The sequence below is a fragment of the Solanum dulcamara genome, chromosome 5, assembly GCF_947179165.1.
Source record: "Solanum dulcamara chromosome 5, daSolDulc1.2, whole genome shotgun sequence".
Classification (NCBI taxonomy): domain Eukaryota; kingdom Viridiplantae; phylum Streptophyta; class Magnoliopsida; order Solanales; family Solanaceae; genus Solanum; species Solanum dulcamara.
Genome location: NC_077241.1, coordinates 28440791 through 28459002, shown reverse-complemented (window position 1 = coordinate 28459002; position 18212 = coordinate 28440791). Strand labels below are relative to the sequence as shown.

At 37.5% G+C, this 18212-nt stretch overlaps 1 pseudogene; it reads right to left on the bottom strand.

Moving 5' to 3' along the window:
• Positions 1 to 11484: 11484 nt before the first annotated feature.
• Positions 11485 to 11603, bottom strand: LOC129890958 (5S ribosomal RNA; annotated as a pseudogene).
• Positions 11604 to 18212: the final 6609 nt, after the last annotated feature.

Sequence of the window (18212 nt, the reverse complement as noted above, 5' to 3'; positions counted from 1 at the left end):
ACTCCATTCCATCACAGCACTATGTCTTGCAATGATTAATTTATTTGATCTACTTAAACTCCAAATCTTAAGATATGTTCTTCATAAAAGTTGTAGGTAATGATGTTCTGGTTATGCAAAAATTTGAATCACCTAATTTGGAATAATATATGTAAAGTTATGCCCAAAATACAAAAATATTATAATTTTCATCGAGAATTGAAATACCGACATACAACGTTTTAGGGGGTGTTACAATATTTCCCCCTTGGGATCATTTGTCCTCGAATAAAGATGAAAATACGAGACATCAAGAATAAATATCATCAATACATCAATTTCTCAAAAACTCCGATACTCAAATGGTCAATGACTCAAATTCAAGAATACACATCGACTCCAACGTAGAAGTAAGGAATATTACCTTGAACATCATCGTCGGAAGGCACAAATAGATAAGGATATCTAGCCTTCATATCTTCTTCATCTTTCCATGTAGCCTCTTCAACAAATTAATTTCGCCATAGGACTTTGACAGATGTCACTTCGTTAGTTCTTAATTTGCGAACCTAACGATCAAGAATTTGAACTGGAATTTCTTCATAACTCAAACTCTTTTTTACCCTAATGCTCTCAGTTGGGACAACAAGTGAAGGATCTCCCAAACACTTTTTAAGCATAGAGATGTGAAACATGGGATGAATAGAAGTTAATTCTGGAGGCAATTCCAATTCATAGGCTACATTACCTACCCTCCTCAATATCTGATAAGGACCAATGTAGAGGGGACTAAGCTTCCCTTTCTTTCCAAATCTCATCACACCTTTCATGGGTGAAACTTTCAAGTATACCCAATCGTACACTTCGAATTCCAAATCTCTCTTCCTAACATCAGTGTAGGATTTATGGCGACTCTGAGCAGTTCTCAACCTCTCTTGGATGGTTTTCACCTTCTCCATAGCTTGGTGAACCAAGTCTGGTCTAATCAACTCAGCTTCACTAACTTTAAATTAACCAATTGGTGATCTACATCTCCTTCCATATAGAGCTTCATAAGGAGTCATTTGAATACTCGAATGGAAGCTATTATTGTATGCAAATTCAATAAGAGATAAATGATCATCCCAATTACCTTTGAAGTCAATGACACAGGCTCTTAACATATCCTCCAAAGTCGGTATCATACGCTCTACCTGGCTATTTGTGGCAGATGAAAAACAGTACTAAGCTTCACTCTTGAACCCAAACCTTTCTGAAATGACTTCCAAAACTTAGCAGTAAATTGAGCTCCCCAATCAGAGATGATAGACAAAATAACTCCATGCAGTTTAACAATCTCTCGAAGATATAGTTTGGCATAATCTTCTATAGTGTTTGTAGTCTTAACTGGCAAGAAATGAGCCGATTTGGTCATCCTATCCACAATCACCCAAATAGAGTCATGTTATTTGTGGGTTCGTGGTAAACCGGTAATGAAGTCCATATTGATCATTTCCCACTTCTATTTTGGGATCTCTATATTTTGAGCCACTCCACAAGGCCTTTGGTGCTCAACTTTAACTTGTTGGCAGTTCGGGCACTTGGACACAAAATCTGCTATATCTCTCTTCATTCTACTCTACCAGTATACTTCAAACAAGTCGTGGTACATCTTTGTTGAACCTGGGTGGATGGAATACTTGGAATTATGGGCTTCTTCCATGATTCTCTCTCGAATACTATCAACACTTGGAACACATAATCTCCCTTGATATCTCAATACTTCATCTCCTACTTTGGTAAAATCCATTACCTTCTACCTGTGAACCTCATCCTTCAGTTGAAGAAGAATGGGATCCTGATCTTGCTTTTCTTTCACCTCTTCAACAAGAGATGATTCAGCTCTATTTTGGACTATTGTACCACCCTCACTAGAGTCAATAAGTTGAACTCCCAAATAGGGCAAGTCCATGCACTTCCTTTGCCAACTCCTTTTTTTCCTTTTCATATGGGTCGTACTCCCCATAGATAACCTGCTAAGAGCATCAGCAACTACGTTTGCTTTACCTAGCTGGTAGAGAATGCTCATGTCATAATCCTTGAGCAACTCTAGCTATCTCTTCTGCCTCAAATTCAGCTCCTTCTAGCTGAATACATACTGTAAGCTCTTATGATCTGTGAACACATCCACATATACACCATAAAGATAGTGACGCTAGATCTTAAGAGCAAATACCACAGTTGCCAACTCAAGATCATGAGTGGGGTATTTCCTCTCATGAGTCTTAATCTGTCTGGAGGCATAGGCAAGAACTTACCTTTCTGTATCAATACACATCCCAACCTAACTCTAAAAGCATCATAATTGATTACAAAACCATCCGTTCCTTCTGGTAGGGATAGTACTGGAGCAGTAGTCAATCTAGCTTTCAACTCTTGAAAACTTTTCTCACAAGCATTAGACCATTGAAACTTAGCTTTCTTCTGAGTCAACTTAGTCAATGGTGAGGATATGGATGAAAATCCCTCAACAAACCTCCTGTAGTAACCAGCCAAACCTAAAAAACTCTTTATGTTGGTTGGAGAGGTGGGTCTGGGCCAATTCTTAATTTCCTTAATCTTTTGAGTATCAACTTGAATTCCATCACCAGATATAATATGGCCTAGGAATGCTATAGACTCAAGCCAAAACTCACACTTTGAAAACTTAGCGTACAACTCCCTCTCTTTAAGAGTTTGAAGGACAATCCTAAGGTGATTAGCATGCTCACTCTTACTTCTAGAGTAGACCAAAATATCATCGATGAAGATAATTATAAATGTATCCAAGTATGGATTGAATACCCGATTCATGAGGTCAATAAAAGCTGCAGGAGCATTTGTCAATTCAAAAGACATAACAAGAAATTCAAAATGACCATAGCGAGTTTGGAAAGCCATCTCTGGGATGTTATATTCTCTCACTTTCAACTAGTGATAGCCTGATCTGAGGTCTATCTTAAAGAAGCATGTGGTACCCTAAAGTTGGTCAAATAAATCATCTATTCTGGGGAGAGGATACCTGTTCTTTATGGTGACCTTGTTTAGTTGTTGGTAATCAATGCACATTCTAAGGGACCCATCTTTCTTTTGCACGAATAAGACAGGAGTGCCCTAAGGTAAGACACTTGGCCTAATAAACCCCTTATCTAGGAGGTCTTTCAGTTGTTCTTTCAACTCTTTCAACTCTTTCAACTCAGCAGGATCCATCCTATAAGGAGGAATAGAGATAGGTTGTGTATCAGGAAGGACATCAATACCAAAGTCTATCTCTTTATCAGGAGGGATTCCGGGTAGATATTCAGGAAAGACTTCAGGAAACTCATTCACAATGGGAACTGACTCAAGAGATAGAGCCTGATCATTAATATTTTTGACTCAAACTATATGATATATACATCCCTTGGAGATTAATTTTCTGGCCTTAAGGTAGGAAATAAATTTACCCCTAGGCACTACAGAACTCCCCTTTCACTCTAAGATAGGCTCATGTAGAAATTGAAACATGATAATTCGAGTTCTACAATCAACTGAAGTATAATAAGCATAAAGCCAGTCCATGCCAAGAATCACATCAAAATCCACCATGTCCAACTCAACTAACTCAGCCATGATATCCTTGTGATAGATTGACACAGTATAATTTCTATAGACCTTCTCAGCTAAGATAGACTTACCAATAGAAGTAGACACGCTGAAAGGCTCAAGAAGACACTCAAGAAGGGTCTCAAATTTTCTAGCCAAGTAAGGAGTCACAAAAGATAACGTAGCACCTAGATCAAGTAATGCATACATATCAAAAGAAAGGACTCGGAGCATACCAGCAACAAAATCGGGTGCATTCTCTTGGTCTTGGAGACTACCCATATCATACAGACGGTTGGTTCCCCCACCTGCACTTGAAGTTGCACCTTTATGATTACCTCTATTTTGTGGAGTTGCAAAAAAAAACTGAGCTTTATTACTTCCATCTCCCTGTCTCTTTAAAGAACACTCATTCTGGAAGTGACATGTCTTTCCATATCCGTAGCAAGCATTGGTGCCCACATGACACTCTCCCAAATGGAGCTTCCCACATCTAGCATTTGGTGGTTTCCCTCTAGAACCTTGAGCCACACTTAATTGGGAATGAAAACCCTTAGCTTGGAAGTTTTGGTGACTCAGCGACCTCTGATCATACCTGGTATTAGGTGTAAAAGCATTTGTTGAGGAAGGTACATAATTAGAAGACCTCTTCTGAAAAAAGGACTTGTTACCCTTCTCTTGCTTTTGCTCGTTCTCATGCACAACAGACTTAGCCTTCTTGCTTAGGTGTTCCTCTCAGTCTTTTTTCTTGTCATCCTCAACCTGCTAAGCATACACCATCAATCTAGAAAAATCCATATCAAAAATCATTAGCATTGCCTTACATCTTTCTTGACATGTTTGCCTAGGCCAGAGACAAACTTCCTCATCTTAAACCTCACATGAGGAATCATTTCTGGGCATATTTGGACAACTGAATAAACTTCAAACTATGCTCTTTCACAGTCATACTCTCCTTCTTGAGGTTCACAAACTCCTCAATTTTTGCTTCACGTAGCTCTTGGGGAAAAAAGTTATCAAGAAATGCTCTTTCAAACTCATTCCAAGGAGGAGGCTCCGCATCCTCACCTCTACTTTCTTCCTATTGGTTATACTAGATATTTGCCACATCCTTGAGCTGATAAGACACCAACTCAACCCCCTCAATCTCTGTAGCATGCATCGTTTTTAGTATCTTCCATATCTCATCAATGAAATTTTGGGGGTCTTCATCAACCTTGGAACCCGTGAAGACCGGTGGATTCATTCTTAGAAAATCTCTAATCCTCGTCGCAGCAGATGGCTCTTGATAACTAGAGCTAGGAGTTGGTGAACTCTGGCTACCATTTTGAGCAGCCACCAACTAGGTGAGCATAGCAATCGCTCCTCGAAAATCTTCCTCTGAAGAAGGAGTGGTCTGAACAGTAGGTATTTGGGGTACCTGAGTAGACCTTGCAGATCGACCCCTAGTTTTCTGTGGAGGCATCTTTGACTGTGAAACCTCAGTACTGGCAGCGTTCCTCTGACTGGTTGAACATTTAAGAGGCATGTCTAAAATGTGTAAACGCACGAATTAGAAAGGAAGTTTTTATAGAGTTAAACTCTATCGCACAAACTAAGATTATGAAAGAAGTGAAATAATTCTTAATGTCCTATAGACTCCTGATTATAAGTGTGGTGCACGACATGCCCATAAGCAAGACTCTACTAGACACGACTTTATAGACACCCTAGAACTCTTGAACTCTATGCTCTGATATCAAGTTTGTCACGCCCCGAGAGGGTACCCTAGGTGTGGCCGACACTCAAAAGCCATCTCTAGCTTCTGAGAGAACCACTTGGTCTCATTACTCATTTTTTCATCAGCAGAAGACTTAAGAATACTAATGTGGGCTTGTCATTATCAACATCAAAGAAAAAATAGATAATTCTTAGAAGAAGTAGTTTCTAAGGAGAACTACTCCGATTACATCATCAAACTCTGTCTATGAAGCCTCTAATACTCTTAGATGGTGCCAATGACATATCCATGGCTACCTTAAAAGAAACATAATACTCAAAAATAATAAAAGGATAGAGAGTTCCTCCGAATACAAAGACTCACCAAATAGATGAAAAATAATGATCTTCAATAATGCGCCTATTGAGGATCTCTAACACCTGTATCTGCATCATAAAATGATGCAAGTTGAATGACATCAGTACATGGAATGTATAAGTATGTAAAATGGTAGGAAGGTAAGGACATATATAAAGAAATTCCTCTTAGAAAAACTCAGCTCAGAACTCAACATCATCTAAGCATTAATATGTAATGCAAATTTAAAATAATAATAAGAAATGATTACTCAGTTGGGAGTTTCTCTAATCGACAATCATCACTTATGACCTAGCGATAATACAATGAAGCGATGTCGTTGCCACATTCATCCAATACCTTGCCAGGGTAAAGGACATCACTATCTTGGATCCACTCATCAAAGTCCTCTTTTTGAGACTTAAGAGGCATAGCCTCCATCCTACTTTGGCTACGTAGTTCTGGGGTTTGAGTCAATTAAACTCTTACCCAACTCGGTGCTCAATACTACTCCCAAAATATGTGCTTATATTAATCTTATCATCTAGTCTCATTGGAGTTTAATTTAAATCATCAAACTCATCTCATTACCTCTTTATCAATCATTATACTTCAAAAACATCATTTATATCTCATAAAAATATCTTTCTCAAAACATCATTTACTCAAATTCATTTAAACTCAACTCTTTTGCTCTTTCAAATCTGAACAAAATTTTTATATAGTATTAATTCATATTACTCTTTTTATAAATAAAAATATTAAAAAGCCAGCATCGTTACTCAAAACATGTATAAAAATATTCACGAATATTAAATCAATTAGGATTAATGAGAAAGTATCCATGAACAATAATTCCAATAATATGAGAGATAACAATAATAATAATAATATTAATTCATAAATATATATAACTCAATAAAAGAAGAATTAATTCATTTAGAATTCAAGATTTGGATAAAACTCAACTATAACTCAATTATAATGAATTTAAATATTGGGCGCATGGAAGAACTCAATTCGATGCTATGAAAGCCTTACATACCTTAAATCAGAAGCTTTACTCCGAATTGGAACTTGGACCCAGCCTTTTCTTCTTGCCGAAGTGTTTTGTATACTATCCGGAGTATAAGAATCACCGGAATAGTATTTTTATACTACTAAAACTAAAACTATATTTGAGAATGAGTAAAGAAGTGTATAGAGAGAAGAGTTGCTTAAGAAAGCTTGATGAATAAAAATGAGGAAATAAGGTGGGTATTTATAGGTGTGGAGGAGGGACCTAACAATAAATAAAATTAATTATAAAGGATGATCTTGAAAATTCAATGGAGGATTTTGATGTAATTGATGATGTCAAATGGTTCTAGATCTTTCTATGGTAGGTGAGATGAGATCTCTTTTAATGGAATATCCACTTTCAAAGCTACGTTTGAATAAGATAAATTCCTTATTAGGATTTGGTGTATACATAAGAATTGTAGATATAGAAGTCTAGTTTCAGTTAGTTCAAGAATCATCCAATTTGGAGTATGCTACATGGAGATATAAATTTTATTCTACAAATACTCCATTCCATCACAGCACTATGTCTTGCAATGATTAATTTATTTGATCTACTTAAACTCCAAATCTTAAAATATGATCTTCATAAAAGTTGTAGGTAATGATGTTGTGGTTATGCAGAAATTTGAATTACCTAATTTAGATTAATCTATGTAAAGTTATGCCTAAAAGACAAAGATATTATCATTTTTATCAAGAATTGAAATACCGACATACAACGTTTTAGGGGGTGTTACAATATTTCCTCCTTGGGATCATTCGTCCTCGAATGAATATGAAAATAGGAGACATCAAGAACGAATATCATCAATACATCAATTTCTCAAAAACTTCGATACTCAAATGGTCAATGACTCAAATTCAAGAATACACATCGATTCCAAGGTAGAAGTAAGGAATATTACCTTGAACATCATCGTCTGAAGGCACAAATAGATAAGGATATTTAGCCTTCATATCTTCTTCAGCTTTCCATGTAGCCTCTTCAGCAAATTAATTTTGCCATAGGACTTTGACAGATGCCACTTCTTTAGTTCTTAATTTTCGAACCTGACGATCAAGAATCTGAACTGAAATCTTTTCATAACTCAAACTCTCTTTCACCCCAATGCTCTCAGTTGGGACAACAAGTGAAGGATCTCCCAAACACTTCTTAAGCATAGAGATGTGAAACACGGGATGAATAGAAGCTAATTCTAAGGGCAATTCCAATTCATAGGCTATGTTACCTACCCTCTCAATATCTGATAAGGACCAATGTAGTGGGACTAAGCTTACCTTTCTTTCCAAATCTCATCACACCTTTCATTGGTGAAACTTTCAATTATACCCAATCGTATACTTCGAACTCCAAATCTCTCCTCCTAACATTAGTGTAGGATTTATGGCAACTCCGAGCAGTCCTCAATCTCTCTTGGATGGTTTTCACCTTCTCCATAGCTTGGTGAACCAAGTCTGGTCCAATCAACTCAGCTTCACCAACTTTAAACCAACCAATTGGTGATCTACATCTCCTTCCATACAGAGCTTTATAAGGAGTCATTTGAATACTCGAATGGAAGCTATTATTGTATGCAAATTCAATAAGAGATAAATGATCATCCCAATTACCTTTGAAGTCAATGACACAGGCTCTTAACATATCCTCCAAAGTCTGTATCGTACGCTCTGCCTGGCCGTCTGTCTGCGGATGAAAAGCAGTACTAAGGTTCACTCTTGAACCCAAACCCTTCTAAAATGACTTCCAAAACTGAGCAGTGAATTGAGCTCCCCTATTAGAGATGATAGACAAAGGAACTCCATGCATTTTAACAATCTCTCTAAGATACAGTTTAGCATAATCCTCTGCAGTGTTCGTAGTCTTAATTGGCAAGAAATGAGCTGATTTGGTCATCCTATCCACAATCACCTAAATAGAGTCATGTTACTTGTCGGTTCGTGGTAAACCAGTAATGAAGTCTATATTGATCATTTCCCACTTTCATTCCGGGATCTGTATATTCTGAGCCACTCCACAAGGCCTTTGGTGCTCAACTTTAACTTGTTAGTAGTTCAGGCACTTGGACATAAAATCTGCTATATCTCTCTTCATTCCACTCCACTAGTATACTTCTCTCAAGTCGTGGTACATCTTTGTTAAACCTGGGTGGATGGAATACCTGGAATTATGGGCTTCGTCTATGATTCTCTCTCGAATACCATCAATACTTGAAACACATAATCTCCCTTGATATCTCAGCACTTCATCTCCTCCTTTGGTAAAAACCATTACCTTCTGCTTATGAACCTCATCCTTCAGTTGAAGAAGAATGGGATCCTGATCTTGATTTCCTTTCACCTCTTCAACTAGAGATAATTCAGCTCCATTTCGAACTATTATACCATCCTCACTAGAGTCAATAAGTTGAACTCCCATATGTGCAAGTCTATGAACTTCCTTTTCTTACTCCTTCTATTCCTCTTCCACATGGTTCTTACTCCCCATAGATAATCTGCTAAGAGCATCAACAACTACGTTTGCTTTACCTAGGTGGTAGAGAATGCTCATGTCATAATCCTTGAGCAACTCTAGCCATCTCTTCTGCCTCAAATTCAGCTCCTTCTAGCTGAATACATACTGTAAGCTCTTATGGTCTGTGAACACATCCACATGTACACCATAAATATAGTGACGCTAGATCTTAAGAGCAAATACCACAACTTCCAACTCAAGGTCATGAGTGGGGTAGTTCCTCTCATGAGTCTTAAGCTGTCTGGAGGCATAGGCAATGACCTTACCTTTTTGCATTAATACATATCCCAACCCAACTCTGGAAGCATCACAATAGATTATAAAACCATCCATTCCTTCGGGTAGGGATAGTTCTAGAGCAGTAGTCAATCTAACTTTCAACTCTTGAAAACCTTTCTCACAAGCATCAGACCATTAAAACATAACTTTCTTCTGAGTCAGCTTAGTCAATGGTGAGGATACATGACATTTAGGATGTTACCTTTATTTTACATCTAAGATTGTGCGATAGATCCAAGTCATAGGAAGAACTCCTTAAACTAACCTTGGATTGGAACAGAAGGACGGCATCAACTGAAGAAAGTAATTGACAATGTTGGGAGTGACAAAGCACGCAGGTAAGAAAAGGTATGAAAGAGATATGTTGAGTAAGGTAGTGAGCTTGAAATGTAAAATTGAAAATTGAAAGGAAAGTAGGCAGAAAAGTGTAACAAATACTGTTTGAGTTGGACACCTGAGGTAAGTCCATTATTTTCAGACGGTTATTGATATTGAAAGCCCTATGTGGTTGTGATATGAATAAATATATGTTGGCCCTATGAGGCATTATTGGTATTTCCTAAGTGCAGGTTTGGGATAGTAAGGAATATAGAGGAAACTCTGCCGAATTTATTTTTTGGATATAGAAAGAGAATGAGATATACGGTTGTAACATATCTTGAGAGATCTTATCCACGGTAACGATCAGGATGAAAGCTCATGAAGTAGAGAAGGGTATTGTGTATATGTACCTCCACTTTGGAAAATAGTGGGATCCCTCGAAGATAGGGAATAGAAATTACAAAAAAACTGAGGCATTATGAAATTATCAAAGGAACAAGTGGTGTCTATTGAAAAAAAAGTGATAAACAAAATATGAGACACGTGTCATCAGATTATAAGTGCCCCGAATGGAGAATCAAACACGATTATAAACACTAGTGACGTACTAATTGGGATGAATGAAATATGGCTTTGGCTAAAGTACTACATTAGTTATATGACTCGAGTACCAATACTTGGACTAGATTGGGTACTAGTTATTGAGAATTCTGAGCACCCCATGGTTATATTAAGGTTTCTTACAGGGGCAACCTAAAGTATAGATGAGTTAAAAGAAGGTATAGACATGGTGCAGTATGTGAAATGTGTTGGAACAGTATCATATGCATATGAACAATTGAAAATAAACAGAGGATGACATGGGTACACCCTAAAAGGGGGAAGTGGACAAGAGAAATACAAGCATGAGAGGAAGTCAACTGACACTGTCACATATAGATAGGACCGCTTAAATTTCAAGCGAGATCCCATACTGGCATGAGTTAGCAAGAGCTCAAGGCCAATAATAAATAGATAGAAACCGTGGTATCTGAGACCGTGCGAAGAATCATGGGTGCCTAAAAAAAGGGGTGAATACAATAAGAGAGTAGGACTAAGCAAACTAAGGTCTGCGAAAAGGGTAGTAGGGCCATGTTTGAGTAAAGATTAAGATATGGCAATAGTGTCATTGGTAGCTGATATCGGGACGTATAAGTAGCAAGGTGAATAGAAAATCTCCTATGATAGGAAATGAGGAGACCAAGGAGTACGTAAAGGAAGAAAAGAAAGAAGTAGAATAAAATAACGTTAGCACGAGGAAGTCCTAGTGTGAAGTCAATATGTAAAGCAAGACAGGCCGAGAGATGAAAAGACTGTGTTTACCTCATACCAATGGTATAAGAATAGTTGTGCAACCTAAGAATAGTTATATATAGTATAAGACCAAGTGGAGGAGTACATGATGAAAAGGAGTTATGATGTTTTGGAGACGTTACAGAGGAATACGAAGAGAAGTTAAATCAAATGGCCAAAAAGGACACATTCATGGTTGAATTAAAGATCTACCCCGATACCGGTTGTAAGAGAGAAAAAGAGAGGGCAAGGTGAAATATGAAGACTAGCGAGAAGTCGCTAATGTAAATCTTGGGCTAAGATGAGTGCCTTCATACATTATTGCAAGGATGGCAATGGAATGTGACGCGAAGACTTCTTAGAGGGTCACCCGTCCTAGTACTACTCTCGCCTAAGCACGTTTAACTTCGGAATTCTGATGGGATCTGGTGCGTTAGTGCTGTTATGATCGCATGAGATGGGAGAATCCAAACTAGCAGCGAAGCAACAATATGGGATTATGTACCTAGAGTGTTATAAGTTACGATAATAGAATTGTAAAAGAGATTAAGTAAAACAAGCAAGATTAGCTAATTACTAACATATGGCATACTTATATGCCAAAGTTCTTCAACATAATACCAGTTAATGATAGGGTAAACCACAGAATAGCTATATAGGTCATTGTGTGAGGGGACTTCAGCACAACTTGGTAGCCAACTCTAATGGGCAAAAAGCAAAACCCAAAAGGTGAGGGTACCAATTGATGTCATCTAAAGAAGGCAAGAAGTAATATATGAGGTCGAAGAATCCACAATACGACCTTGGCTACAAGACTCACTTTGCACTCCCTAGACAGATAATTCTATATGGAATATTATCCGCAGATTAACAATATCATCCCATGTTCCTTCAATCAAGGACTACCTTTCCAGTCGAGATTGTGTAAAATTATAGGTCAAGAGGGTGATGAGAATTTATGGAGTTCCCATAGCTATTGTCTCAGACGAAGGAGCCCGAGTTACAGTTAACTATTGAAGATCAGTCTAAGAAGAGATTGGGAAGACATATAGGTCTTCATACACCATTGTACCCTCAGACCGAAGGACAGACTAAGCTTACTAGATAAATGGTAGAAGAGATGTTGTGAGCCTATACGATTGACTCCAAAGGTAGCTTGGATAATTTTCTACTACCTATCAAGAGTATTTACTACATCAACTATCATTCTAGTATCCAGATGGCCCCGGAAGAGACTTAGTATGGCAAAAAGAGTAGGTCATCAATTGGTGGGTTGATGTTGGTAAAACGCGACTAATGGGCCCAGACGTGGTTCAATAAGCCACCGAGAAGGTAAAGCTTATTCAGGAGAGAGTGTTAGCAGCTCAGAGTCAACAGAAGTCAAACGTAGGTAATCGATGTCGACTTTTAGAATTTCAAGTTAATGATTGGAAATTTCTGAAGATACCCCCCACAAAGAAAGTAATGAGATCTAGTAGGAAAGGGGACCTTAGTCCCAGATACATTGACCTTATCAGATCCTCCACCGAATAGGCAACGTTGCCTACGAGCTGGACTTACCAGCGAATCTGGCAGTAGTACATCCAATCTTCCATGTATCAATGCTTTACAAGTATGTGGTAATCCAACTCGGGTATATCCTGTAGAGGGTATCTAAGTCACAGAGGAGTTATCCTACGAGAAGCAACCTATCGCCATCTTGGGTTGGCAAAGTAGAAGATTGTGAACTAAGGACGTAGCTTCTATTAAGGTATTGTGGCAAAATAAAAATCGTGAAGAGATGACCTGGGAAGCGGAGAAGGAAATGAAACACAAGTATCCGTACCTACTCCTTACGCTACAAGTAATCCCAACCTTTGGTACTCTGATAGTGATAGCTCAATGAAAGTATATGTTATTGCACTAGAACAGAAAAACTCTCCATATGGTCTGTATAAGATCTTAAGGAAGGTTTTGGTTCACATTTGAGAAAGAATGTCCTAAAGGGGGGAAGGATGTTACACCCCCATACTTTTATACCTTAGAACGCGTTCTTAAGTCTCTTGAAAGGCTCTTAAGTTTCATGGAAGGATTGTAAGCCTCTTAAGTTTCTTAAGGTTTCCTAAAGTTTCTTAAAGCTTCTTAAGACTTCTTAAGAACTCATAAGCTTCTTAAGAGTTGCCATGTGAGCCGGATAATCTATAACGCTATCAAATAACTCTAAGGAAAGGACAATGCGATACCCCATAGTAGAGAAGATTGGAAATAGAGTTATAAGAATCTGGAAAAAGTTGGAGACCGAATGATGAGTCATAAGACATGACTTATTTACGTAATCTATCAACTTGGAAATCTTACATACGTAAACTACTTGAGTACATACCAAGCTTACGTAGCAAGGATTATATAGGTTCGTAAAGCAAGATGAGATTACGAATCCACGAATAGAAAAAGAGAGCGACACATGGAAGCATGGGAGAGTGCCACATGGCATCATCTGGAGGTGCCATATGGCAGCAGCTGCAGCAAGGGGGTGGGCCCCACCTATCACGTGGCATCCCCTAAGTGGAAGAGGTGGTGCATAAGGGCTTGACACATGTCACCACTTGGGGCTTGAGACGTGTCACCTCCTAAAGTGACCAATATATATATATATATATATATATATAATTTATAACTTTAATTTCATCTTTATCCAATAAGTCTCATCTTCATCCAAGAATAGTCTAGAAAAACAAAAAGAAGAGAAGAGGAACTTAAGCTGGAGAGAAGAAAGAGCTACGGGTTTGGGAGGAGAAAAAGGTAAGTTCTTCGATTCCATTCCGTGAATTAATTATATGGAGTATACCCTGAAGGTATGAAGGTTCTTTTAATTTAAATTTATGGTTTGGAACAGCCCCAAATGCACAACGAACAGCCACAAAGTTTGAATCATGCTAGAAGAGCTTCCAAGGTAAGTTTTGGTGAGTTTCGTACAAGGTAAGGCATTCCCTTTCAAATTAAAGTTTATGATGTTTTTATGGGGTATATTACATGTCCTAAATGAGGCTGGAAGTGGAAAAATTGCATAAGGATGCTTGACGTTAGAAACAAACTAAATTAAAGTCGTTAGCGTTAAATCGAAGTCGAGTAGTGTGTTATGATTGTGGTGCTGCGGTTGTAGCTGGTTTTATGGCGTGTTTCAGGGATGGAAAGTGTTCTAAAAGGGGAGTGGGTACTTCTACTTGTATCCACACGACCCTCGTTTCGTATTGTTAAAGGTTTTATGAAATAAAGGTTAAAAACTCTATTTTTGTATCATAGTTTTGAGATAGTTGTTTGGAGTTGTATTGTGTAATGTTGAGGTGGTTTAATTGTATATATTCTTCTTTTTTTTTGTTTTTGGTATGGTTTTTGACATTTAGGCTGAGTTGAAACCTCGGGGATGTTGAAGTTACAGGGAAATGCTGCCTGATTTTCGGTAGCATCGGAACTAGTAACAAACTAGTCGAGGGTAATGGATAAGGAAATGACTCCTATTAGTACTTGGTTGTAGAGTGGGATATTGGAAAGTGAAAGGCTATTAATCTTAGTATTACTTTCATGTCCAATAGGTTAAGGAGGTATCAAGGCAATCCAGATTTTAATTAATTCCGAAAAAGGTATGTGAAGCTTACCCTTTCTTTCTCTTGGCATGTCTTAGCCTTAAGTGATTGATATAGGAAATATGGGGATAATTCCATTCATATAACCTGTTACACCCCACCCTTTTTAAACTTGGAATGTCTCATAAGTTCCTTGGACATTATCATGTGAGCCGGGTATGCTACGACGCTATCAAATGACTCCAAGGAGGGGAGTATGTGATACCCCGTAGTAGAGAAGGTTGGAAATGGAATCATAAGAATCCGGAAGGAATTGGAGGGCAAGTAATGAGTCGTAGGACTTGATTTACGTACGTAAGCTACCAACTTGGAAGTCGTACATAATTAAGCTATTGGAGTACGTACCAAGCTTGCTTAGCATGGATTACATAGGCTCTTAAAATAAGACGAGATTATAAACCCATGAGGGAGAAAAAAATTGGACACATGGCAGCCTAGGAGGGTGACACGTGGCAGCACCTCAAGCAGGCAGGTGACCCACCTGCTTGGGGGAGGTGGACCCCACTTGTAATGCCCCTAATTATTTAATCTAATTTTTGCATTAAAGTGGTTATTTCTTGATAATATGATCAATTGCTACTGACTCGAATTTTGTTACAGGAAAAAAAATGTTTTTGTTTAGCTATATTTTCGGGTGATCCGACTTAGGGAGGCCATAAACCCATTAGAATTTGGAAATTTGGGAAAGCTAATAAAATGAAAGTTGTTGATAATTGAAATACCTTTCCAACCATAGGTCGTGGGCTTATAGGCGACATCGGGATAAAAAGTTATGGACATTTTAACGCAGAAGGGTCAAGCAGGGTGATGATTTTGGGCCCAACTCGAATCCAAGTCGGGTCCGACCCATTTTCTTTGACTTTTAAAGGATAAGTTCAGCTTATCTCTTCCATTTTTAGACCATAAGTTTCTAGAACATCATATAGAAAGAGAGAAAGAGAGATCTTCTAGGCTAAGAAGCCATGTTTTGACCCAAATCCGAGTCCCGAATTCCAAAACTCGTGAAGAAAAAGGCGTTGCACGTTACGTTGTCTTCACATTGAGCTAAAAATCATCTAGTAAGGAGTGTGTTATCGTATTTCTTCACACCTAAGGTAAGATTGATGTTCTTTTTCTTGTTAACAAGCTTGTTTAGAGATTTAACGGTTTAAAACGGAGGAAGTAAGCGTTGTAAACTTGTTGTTTGCTCTGTTGAGACTTATGGATTTAGGGCTATTTTTGTTGGATTAAATGGGTGGAATTAGTTAAGTTATGATGTATAATGATTGTTGATAATGTTGTTGATGTTGTTGATAAGTTGTTGTTGTCGAAATTGGGGGACTAAACTTTGTTTGCAAACCCGTTTTTGAGATGGTACTGCTGTTAGTGCGTTGATGATATCTTTTTGTAAAAAATGAGTTTTGTGTTGATTTCTTTTGGATTGGAAACTTAAGACATAGATCTAAATGTTTTGTGAAGGGAATAAAGTTCAGTTTTGCCGTTTTCAGGTTGCAAACGTAGATACAATCGGATAAGTGTGGCTGTCCAGATTCTCATTTTTAAGTAGCTGTTAGTATTTGGATGATATATTTTTGTACAAAATGAATTTTGAGTTTATTTCTTTTGGGTTGCAAACTTACGAAGTATATCTAAAAGTTTCATGAAGGGGATAAAGTCCAGTTTTGCTGTTTTTAGTTTCGAAATTTAGATTCAAGCTGTGGTACTTGACTTTCCAAATTTACTGTTTTAGTAAGATAATTCGGGTCAAAACATTCTAGGCTTATTTGCAATAATAAATCTTGTTTTATGTTAATATTATGGATATTCTGGAAAGTTAAATAAGTCATTTAATGGTATTTTCAAGGTTGTTTATATCATGTGCAAGTTGAGGAACTTGAGATATTTGATGGCCTACGGTTTGAACTTTTGAAGTCGTGTTGGATTGTTGTATGCTAAAAGGCTGAGGTTTGTGTATAAACTCTTGTTACCTACTAATATATTGAAAGCCTATCTTGGTATGGTTGCTATTGTCTTGAAATATGTCTTGCCATATTGGTATCTTGGGATATTTGCAAGACACTTGCTTAACTCGCCCACTTGTACGGATTGCTCGATTACTTGACATTCTTGTGGACCTTGTCCTTCTTGTGGAAGTGACTTTGTCACTATTGGCATGCCTCTTGTTTCGTACCCTTTGCCATCTTGATTATGAATTTTTATTTCGTCTTAAGTATGGAAGTTGTCCATTTTAAGTACGAATTAGGAAGCCATTTTAAAAATGGTTCTTGGTTCTTTTGATTATTGGGTCTTTACCCTTCTTGATACAGGTCTCCGGTCCTTCTTGATACTTGATCATGTTGGTGCAATGTCATGACGTACATATTGGGCGAAACTTGATGCTAAATCTTGTAAATGTACTTCTATGAATTATTTACACTTAAGCTTTTACATTTAGAACTTGATACTCGTGATATAGTTGTTGCCTTGTTTTAATTATTATTGTACATTGGTGCGGCTCATGACTTGAAAAGAATATGATGGAAACCCAAAGGCTTCAAACTTGTAGTTTTGCACCACTAAGCTTTGTGCTTAGCGATAGTTGTTTCTATCGTAGGAAATGTTCGAGAAGAGGCTTGAGGTTGGCCATTGGAGATGAAGTTTTGGGAGCTTAAATGAAGATCACATTTGCATATAGGCATCTATATTTTATAGTATTTTGGAACGTGTATATGATTTATGGGTTGCTTGTATATTTGTATTTATGTATTATTTCTGAGGGTTGTAACTTAAGAATGGTTGCTTGTTTTGTAAATTTTGGGGTATGTACATTTCTAAGTTTTATGAAGCACTAAATTTTTCCTTTGGAGTTGGAATATTTGAATGAAGAATAAATTATCGTAATACATGAATGTCTCGAAAGCTATTCTTTTTAAAACTATTTTGAGAAGTCGCCTGTCCTAAGTTGGAGCTTTTATTTGATTTAATTGGAATCACAAAAAAAATTTTAAACTAGCAAAAAGAAAAAAAAACTTACACCTTTAGCTTTTTATTTTTTTGTGTCACGAGCTTTATATACGTTTTTTAAAAGTAGTAGCATCCTCCCTGGAGGGTCGCTACAAGTATTGGTATCAGAGCCTAGGTTTGTGATTCTAGAAATTTTGCTGTGATTTACTTATACACTTATTTTTTTTAAAGGTTTGGGCTATATTATGTGATCACTATAGGGTAAATAACATATTTAATGCATACAAGTTGCAAATGCATCATATTCATGTCCCTAATGCAATGTGATCTTCACTTTTAAAGGAGTTACGTTATGACCTCTTTTTCTCGTAGACCTATGGAAGCAGCTCATGAAGATACAGGTGACTCTTATTCCCAACCTCATATAGTAGAAGGGGTTGGCGAACAGTCCTCGGATCAATATATTCCTCATACTAGTGGGTCTAGTGTGGGAAGTCAA